This window comes from Anas platyrhynchos, chromosome 4 (assembly GCF_047663525.1).
Source record: "Anas platyrhynchos isolate ZD024472 breed Pekin duck chromosome 4, IASCAAS_PekinDuck_T2T, whole genome shotgun sequence".
Lineage (NCBI taxonomy): Eukaryota > Metazoa > Chordata > Aves > Anseriformes > Anatidae > Anas > Anas platyrhynchos.
This window is the reverse complement of record NC_092590.1, coordinates 29,235,467-29,244,711: the sequence shown is the minus strand read 5'-3', so window position 1 is coordinate 29,244,711 and position 9,245 is coordinate 29,235,467. Positions and strand designations below refer to the sequence as shown.

The window sequence follows — 9,245 nt, the reverse complement described above, 5'->3', positions numbered from 1 at the left end:
GGAACAGGTCGTGATTGCTTCTCGCTCGCCCAGCCAAGCATTTTGGTGATGGAGGAGCTGTTTCGGTCACAGGACCTTACTTGCAACTGACCTGTGACTTAACGCTGGCTTGGCTGCTGCTCTCTGTGTGCATGTCAGGTATACATTGAATTTCTGTAATTAGAAAACTCACACGTTTTTCTTTAGTCCATCTCCAAGTGGCTACCACCTTGCAGTAAGCCCGTGTTCTGGGAAATGGCTGTAGGAATTCAGATACCAACACACCCGGTGAAGAGGCAGCACTGGGATTTTTATATTCACATCCACGTCTTGCTGTGAGCCCACCACTGACATTAGAGCCACCAGTTATTTGCCCTGGGCCCCTTCCTGGGAGGTCACCATCTCCCATGCTTCATGTGGCTCCCATGCCTGTCCTCCCAGTCACTGTGAGCAGCTCAGAAGGTAGATGTGGCCACGGAGGCTGCAGTGCTCTTTGTGGTCTGGAGCAGGTAGGCAGCAGGGACTTGCGCCACCACAGTGGTTAAAAGCAACGGCGAGTGCTGCTAGGCTGCAGTTTCCTTCAGTTCAGTGCTTCCTCCGTGTTGCCCACTTCTTTCTTCCCCATCTCACTCTTGCAACCAGCGTGTAGCAGCCTTGAGGAAGAGAGCTGGGTGGTAAAGGGGAACTGCCTTTTCCAGCACCAACGGTGCACAGCTGCTCTCTGACCATAAACTGATGGCCAGAGAAGGATGGCCCTGCAGCAGGTCAGGCTGCCTTGCCCAGGATTTGAAATGGCTGATCCTGCGCTTGCTGCCGCCCTGAGATACACTTACCTGGTATATTCTCTGTGTCTCATATGCTGCAAGCTTGGCGTCCTTTCTGAACTCACTGTGCACCCTGGTGGCTACGTTTGATGCCTTTGGTGCATAGGAAGTGCTAGTTAGGGTCTCTGGGAGATAGCGGGAGTGCTAGCTTCAAACTCGTGCAGTGTCTGAAATGCTGGTTTGTCAGGTGTGCAGACCTGTGCAGGTGCTTTCCTTCCCGACTTTCTGGTCGTACTTCCATGTGTGCACAGAGGTCAGCTGCGTGGGGGCTGCAATGCAGGCCTTCCGGACGTGCACTCCAGCTCCCAGTTAGCTATCAAATCTCCTTAATTTACTTGAGATTAAATTATATACAGCTGAAAGAGTTTAAAGAATAAAACTGGGAATGTTGTGCTTTTGTTCGATAATGCCTGCCGCAGATAAACACTGACCTTTTATATTTAGTACTACAGTGAGCACATTTTACCCCTGTAAAACCACAGCATTGTTTAATAGGAGAAATCCGTTTACCTTACAGTAAACAGCATTTTGGTATCACTAATTAGTGGTATCTGGACAGCAGAATCAGGCAAGCTTTGTAATCAAGCCATTAGAAATTTAAGATGAAATTAACTTGTATGTTTTGGGTAATTCAGGTCCCTCCATCCACTCAGTGGAGTAGACATAAGAAAAGCTGAGACAAGCCTGTGCACCACACAACATAAGGTAACAGCAGAGAAACAAAAGAAAAAAGGGAAGCTTTCAAGTGTTATTGTAGAAAATAACCACATTTGATAGCTTACCAATCAATATAGATGCATGAGGTGATATTCCATTTAGAAATCAGATGCAAAGCTGGTGGCACCTCTGTAATAACGTATTTAAGAAAGGGTGAAAAATGCTACGCAGCAGTTGTGAGAGAGAGGAGTGGGAAAAATGTGAGACAACCAGCGCTGCAGCCCCCCAGGTGAGTGCAGCAGGAGGGCAGGAGGTGCTCCAGGCACACAGCAGCAGTTCCCCTGCGGCCTGTGGAGAGGCCCCTGGTGGAGCAGGCTGTCCCCCTGCAGCCCATGGGTCCCACAAGGAGCAGATCTTGGATATAGTACTTTTGCAGGTCTTTCTGTCACTGGCAGCCTTTGCACTTTAATCAGCATCTGCCCCTGGAGTGCCAGTTGTTTGCTTTGCCCATGTCTTCACCAGAGAACAGCGGTGTGCAACTGCTTCCTTCCTGAAACACTTCTTTCTGCACAGTTTCTTGGTGTGTCTTGTGCCACTTTCTCCAATTTCTTCGCAATTTCCTTCAGGATTTCAGATGACCTCTGAGAATATTTTTCTGTTTCAGTTTTATACTTCGCTCTTCGGGGAGCCTCGAGATCCAGCCAGGGAGCTGGGTAACCATCGCCCACAGCCACACCTGGGGGATCGCCCTGAGGCTTAGGGACAGGATTATGCTGAGGAGCGGGGAAGACATCCCTGCATACCTACAGGGACAGCTTTAGGATGTCATCGGGGCTCAGGAGCAGGACTCCACTGAGTGGCTTGACCACAGCGGCATGTGGGATGTTCCTGAGGCTCAAACCCAGGATCCAGCCAAGCTCTGCTGAGCACATGCCATCATCCACTCCTAGTGTTCACTGTGGAGCAGCCCAGGCACCCTGGACACGCAGGGCCACCAGAAGGAGGATTTGGGGACTGGCCTCTGTTCAGCACAGGGGCAGCCCCATCCTCTCATCTCACAGAAGCCGTCCTTGAAGCTCCCTTGCTGCCAACACCTTGCCATGTAAACCCAGTGCAAGGAGACAGTTCTTTTGGTAACTGGCAGGGGAGAGAGCTTGCTTTGTACCAGTCCTGTCAGAAATTCCTTACTCTGGATCATGTCCTAGAGTGTTGTGGCTTAATCATTGTGTTCTGTTCTCAGTCCTCCTCCTTACATTTTGAAGTAAACTCAAATTTAAAAACATTAGGTATGAAGCTTTTGATCTTACAGTGTTTTTTAAGTTTAGCTCATAAAACCACGTAAAGGTAATTGTTGCCTGAGGTTCTGGATTTGTTACCTTCCAGTTCTGTTGGTTTTGTCCTTTTTGTCCTCTACAAATGTATGGATAGGAATGACCAAGTAAGTTTTATTCCTCCCTATGCCTTCTCTTCTAAGGTATGCGGTAAAATAAAAAGCTTGGTTTTCTACCTCCACTACGACCCTTCTTTTTTGTTCTACCTGGGAGAGGAAGAATTTTTGTGTAGAAGACTTTCACTGCAGTGATCCATTTTCATTACTCATTTCTGAGGGAGCTTCCTGCGCTCTGATGTAGACACACTCCAAAAGTGAAGAAAAACATTGATTATGTGGTCACTAGAATGCTCTCTTGCACAAGATGGTATGTGGACAGTTTTGTGCACGTTTGTATTTGTGATGAAGGTGGTACTGCTTGGGCTCCTCAGCAGTGTGGGCATCAGAAAGCCTAACCACATGGCTATGCTAAACCAAAGTCAGGTATATCCGTAGAAATTGTTGGCCCCTAAGGGGAGAATGAAATACACACCTCTTGTGATTTGAAGGGAAAATTTCACAACGAAGGAACAAAAAACTAGCTCAGAGGGCTTGGAGCCATTGTTTAAAAGTTGCCAAGCTCTTTAGGACATGCAGAAATAAAAGAAGGGCTGGTGAAAGCACCTGCACCTCTGCCCCCCATCCCTCCCTCACAGCAACTTGCAGAAAGAAGACAAACCAATAAACCTTCAAGTGGATTTTGAGCCTATTTCCATTTGTTTGTTTAGTAACTTAGTAATTGTTTGTAAAAGAATAACACAATTGCCAGTTCTGATTTGAGGCCTAATGCTTCCAGGCCAATTTCAAGCAAAAGCACCTGAAGCTTCTCCCTGGTGCAGAGGAGAGCAGACTTCCCTGACACATGGGGTTTGGAAATAAAGGAGCCTTTACGGCATGGGTACATAAAAACAGGCAGGAAGCATGAGCTGTACTTAAGGAAACTTGCCATGGATTAAGTTGGGGCCAACTGAGAACATGTTGCAGATAAAAGAGTTTTGGTTCCTTTCCGTTTTTGTGTCCTCTTGTCTACCCTGGCCCCATCTCTGCTCTCCCACCCCCACCTTCCCTGCCCCTGATTTCCTATCCATTTCCTTTTAGCTATTGAAAGGTGCAGGTGGGGTATTGCTTCAGGGGATGCTGACGAGATGAAACTCTAGGCTAGAAATCAGGAGTCGCTAAGCCAGGAACAGAGGGATCTCAGTACTCTGCTGAAGCCTAAGCAGGCTTTTGTCTTCTAAGAGCAATATTGGATGACAGACGGATTAGTGGGGGCCCTGGGTAAGCCAAAGGCCTGAGGGTCAAAGCAATTGGTTTACAGTTACCCTAATAATGTCAGATGCCTCACACTCTTTAATTCTTTTCCTTTCTACACCAACTAATCTTACTCATTTCAAGTTTCTATTGCATGAAACAATGGTCATTTCTCTGTCCGCTTTTGCTGACCTTGGCTGTCCCATAGCTCCCCAGCTGAATAAACTGAGAGAGGGCAACAAAAGAAAAATAAAAACAAAAACAAATCTACACCTCTAATTAGCTTTTGAAACAGCAGTGTTTACCATTCACTGCATGAACTGACTGTCAGACATTATACCACCATGGAAACACTCTACAGCTGCATGTCATGAATGTAAAATAACATGAGGCACAGAATACAGTGCTGAATTGCACATGAATGAGAAAATACCAGGAAAGCTGCGTGACCTTCAGCAAGATTCAGTGTTTATGTCATTGAGAAAGATGAGCCAAATTATTCATGAGACTGAAAGGGGGAGAACAGACATGCGATCTCAGAGCAGTAAGAATTGTCTTATTCTTGTGGGGAAAAATCAAGACAACAACATTAATTTTACCTTTTCCTTTACACTCTATCTGAGCCAGAATTCTAGGAATATGTGAAGCTTTGTGTGTATTATCCAGCTGTCAAAAGATGATAGGATTTTAAAGCATCAATCAATGCAATTTCTATTTATTTATTTTTATGAAGCAAATGCTTTCAGAGGCAAGGTGAATCACTAGGTGTGAATCATCAGTAATGTGGCTATAGCATGGAGGAAGCTTTTAAAGAATAAAATGTAATCAAGCATAATGTATAAATTAATATGTAGAAACCCAAATAATATGATGATGAACTATTAAGGATTTTATAAAATAAAAACAAACCCTGAAACTCTTTCCAGTAACATAGCCTGAAGCTTTAGTGACACTCTACACTTCTGAAAGGAAGTTGTGCATATTATTTGTGGTCATATTGCAACTGTAAATAGGAAATGTGACTTTGAAGATATTGTTCATCACGAGGAATAAAAATTATTTTCTTCTACCGGATCTGCAGTTGTGTAATGCTGCTGAGCTGTACTGCTGCAATAAATGCAGAATTTATTCTGACACAAAAGGTGTGTCAGGATGGGCCTTGTCAAAAAGCCACATCTGGCACAGACCAAAATAAAAAGCAAAAATATTGGGTGTGCAATGTCTGAATTGTTTCTGCTAAATAAAACCATGTACGATGTGGACTGGTATTTATTCCTGCAGCCATTTCCGTTTACTGTCAGTGTACAGACGTTTGTCATCAGTGGCAATTTTAAATTAACAAAATGGCTCGTTAAGGGAAAAGGTGGTGTTTTGTGAGTAAGATATTCTGAGGACTACAAATTAGTGTCACAAGAGTCATCTCCTTCGATGTTTGGGGCATTTAATGCCTTTTTTCTTTACAGTACTCATTTCGTGATGCTGTATTGGCTGCCTGAAGAAAACTCGGTCAATCGGTTATTGTTTTAGTAAGCTCAGAGAGTAAGCTGCTGTCCACAAATGATTCCAGAAAGCGTTGACACAAATGGAACGACCACATTTACATCTACCTCATGGAAATCGGGCTGTCCTTCAGGGAGATGCAGACAAAACCTCTGAGCACTTACAAAGGAATGCAGTTGAAGGAGACATTATAAGAATTTGAAAAGCAGTCGGTAGTTTATTACTGCTTTGGCTGGAAAGAAGATTTAGAGAATTGTAGTTTTGAGAAACCACAGCCTTGGCCATTTGCAGTGGGATATTAAGTTATATGGGGCTGAGCAGTTCAGTTTCTGACATGTAATGAAATGTTTCTGAGATCCTTCGGGAGCATCTGGCTTTTCTTCCATTTTTTTCTGAGGGACTCCTGACCTGTGGCGGAGTTCTCCACCTGCTGCATTTACCATTTCTCATATGAAAAAAGGCTGCACAGAATTCCCTTTGTGGGGTGCTCTTTTCATGATCCCTAGAAAATCATGAACATTACACTCTCCAGCTGAACTGATTTGCTCCTGAAAGACGCTTTTGGTATTCATATTCAGGAATAAGAATCCAGTGGATTCTTACATTAAATACTGTGGGTTTTGTCTTGTGGTATGAACAGTTTTGCGGTACAACACAGTTATCTAAAAGAAGCTCGCTTTTAACAAAGCTCATTCTTCATCCTTTATTGAGGTTCCAGATTTTTCACTTCCTTAAAATATAATATCCACATTTCCTGGCTCATATTAGATCAGCTAAGCCAGCATGTGTGCATGTGTTTATCCCTTTTCAGATATTAATTAGTTCATTCTCTTGATTAAAAAGCATTAAACAGCACTGGAGTTTTTATCCCGCAGCCCTTTCAATTTAAGACTCAGCTTTGTGACAAGGTAACCCTGCCATCTACTGGAAAGTCTTTAGTAATGACTTTTGTCTCTAAAACTGGGGTGGGGTGGGATGCCTACAGTTTTTACCTACAGGAAAGGACACCTCTGTTCTGGAAAACACAGGCTGAATTCCTGCTGTTCAGCGAAAATGTGCATCTGAAATGTTCAGATGGTGAGTTACAGGAGGAAGCATCGAATATGTAGTAAAAAGGGACTTTTCCTTTCCATCTGGGATCATTGACTTTTCTCTGTCAAATCTTTCTGAATTTTTCATCGTCCCCTCCAGACACTTTTTGGTTAGTGTCCCAGGACCAGGGGGATGGCTGGAGAACCCCCTGGCCTCCCAGTTCTCTGTGTGGTCAGAAAAGCTGGGAGCTTGCTGGGCAGTTGGGGTTGCATAGCTGCTTTGACAGCTCAGAGATTTCATATCTGTGGGTCTGAATTCCAGTTATGCATGGACCCAAGGGGTCATGAAGAATTCATCTGGGAAGATGGGAGAAGCAAGCATCTGGATAGAACAATGAGCAGCTATGAAGGGGAGCTGTGCATGCCTCCATGTTGCACGTCTCCACTTACAGGTGATGCTGTGGAAGAGATGCTGGAGCTCCACGGACTGGTTGGGAGCTAGTTTGTCTTCTTTGTAAGTTACTTTGCAGCTGGTAGGCTGCTGGCATCTGGAAATAGGGGGTTTAGTAACAGGCAAAGACTCCTCCTGGCTTTCTGAGCGCATGCTTTTCTCTCCCTGTGTATCTGTGTGTCTGAGCAGTACAAAGACTTTGTTATAGCACAGTCAGCCATATCCTGTTACATCTGTGCTTCTGGGAGCAACTCACCTTGATGGCATCAGAGCCGACATCTCTACTGACCACAGCCCCACCCCATGTCACGCTCCTCCTATATACACTCCTTGGAGGTGACTTTTGCTTTAGTTATTGCACAACACTGGTTTTCTGCCCAGAATTAAGCCCACAACTTTGTATAAAAGTCAATCTAAAAAGCAAGAAGGATTGTCTTCTCTGAAAGAGAGGGAAACAAAACTCAAGCCAAAACATAAATCAAAATTTGTCACATAAGAGTCAAAGGAATTCATAAATATCTGGCATTAGTTTTCAAGGACTGGAGGCTTAATCAACTGCCCTCCAAAGATTCCCAGATAAATTTGTCTGAAGGTGGTCTGTACCCCTTAGCACAGTACAGGCAACTTCACAAGCTCAGGTACAGCTGTGTATGCTGCACAATGTCCCATGCTGGCAAATAAAGTCAGCTCTGACTTTAGCTGTGCTGGTCAGGACATAATGCTTGATGAGACTCGCATCCAAGCATCATGTGTGGGGTATCTGTATGGGGCTCCCTGCAGAAGGAGTGAGTTTTGATGTGCCAGCACCTGGCAGTGCAGATTTGCCTAACTGGGACTGGCTTTGCAACCACTACAGCTTCCCATTAGCAAGCAGAAGGTTCTCCAGAGTGATTTTAAAGTGTAAACAGCTTTGCAAATGAAGTATATGAAACATATGCTTCAGTTTTGTTTTTCAGTCTAGATTGAAAAGCAAGATGCAACAGGCATATAATTTTAAGGATTATCATGTAATGGCAGAGATACCATCAAAGTCTCATTAGTTCTCTCTTACCTCCACATACTATTTTTCAAAGGAGGTAATACTTCTTGGTAAGAGACTCTTCTATTATGGGGGAATTGATGTAACTTTCTCTCTGATAGCACAAAAGACCAAAATTGTTATCTACTCTTCATTAAAATTGTTATTTTACAGCTCACCTCTTCATTGAAAGACCTTGAATAGGGTTGATATTACTTTCAGATATCAAAAGAAAAAAAGTAATTGGTACCAGCACATTGTCTGCTTATTAATATTTCAGGTTTACCTTTGTTGAGAAAAATGATTTATTCCCACTGTGTATTGGAAGGAAGTAGGTTTAGCACAATCACACACTTACTTAAATTTAAGTTCAAAAACATTTTAGGTTATTTAGTCTTATGGAAGATTTCTCCTACAATATAATAGATGGCAGTTTTAGTTGGCTAGGTTTTAAAGACCCAGATACATGAACATCATTCATGTGGGACTGAAACAGGATGAACAGTTTCGGGAATAGGACTGGCAGGGTGAGCCTGAGCCTCTGGGCTTTGCAGAAGAAACTTTGCATCGGGCATAAGCAGGGGTAGTTTTACAGGGAGAAAACACAGAACTCCTCAAGCTGATCATGATCAGATGAGGAAAAAAAATAAAAATATTTTGAGTGATTGCTAATGGAATTAGTCTTAATTTTCAGTTTCAGCACTGAACTAGTACTGCTTGTATTTAGGCTTGTGCTTAGGAGAAGAGAGTGGGATGGGGTTGTACACAGGACTGTGATGCTGTTCTACCCTCCTGTGAACTCCACATCTCTTCCATGCGCTGAGCCAGCTGATGTGGGCTGGGTTATTTTTTTATCCATCTGCAATACATCCATACACATCACATTAAAGTATTTCTTGAACAAAAGTGGGACAATTTCAGTCATGGCTATGCCCTAAAGGGAACCAAAAACATTGTGGTTTGACTTCTCTGTCATGTCATGATATAGCATATGGGGCAGTTGTGAGAAAAATTCCTTCCACCTCCCCTGCATTTCACCTCCAGAAACACCAGCTACTGTCTACCCTATACAGAACATGTTATTTTTTGCTCACATACCACCTCTTTTCTTCTGATAGTTTTATAGTTTTTAAAAGCTCACTAAAGCTGCTTCTTCCTTCTCACG

The 9,245-nt window shown here is 43.5% G+C and overlaps 1 long non-coding RNA gene across 2 annotated transcripts in view; it reads left to right on the top strand.

Annotated features, from left to right (window-relative positions):
* Positions 1-9,245, top strand: part of LOC119716947 (uncharacterized) — a 103,815-nt gene that overhangs the window by 75,960 nt on the left and 18,610 nt on the right. The gene's annotated exons all lie outside the window — the stretch shown is intronic.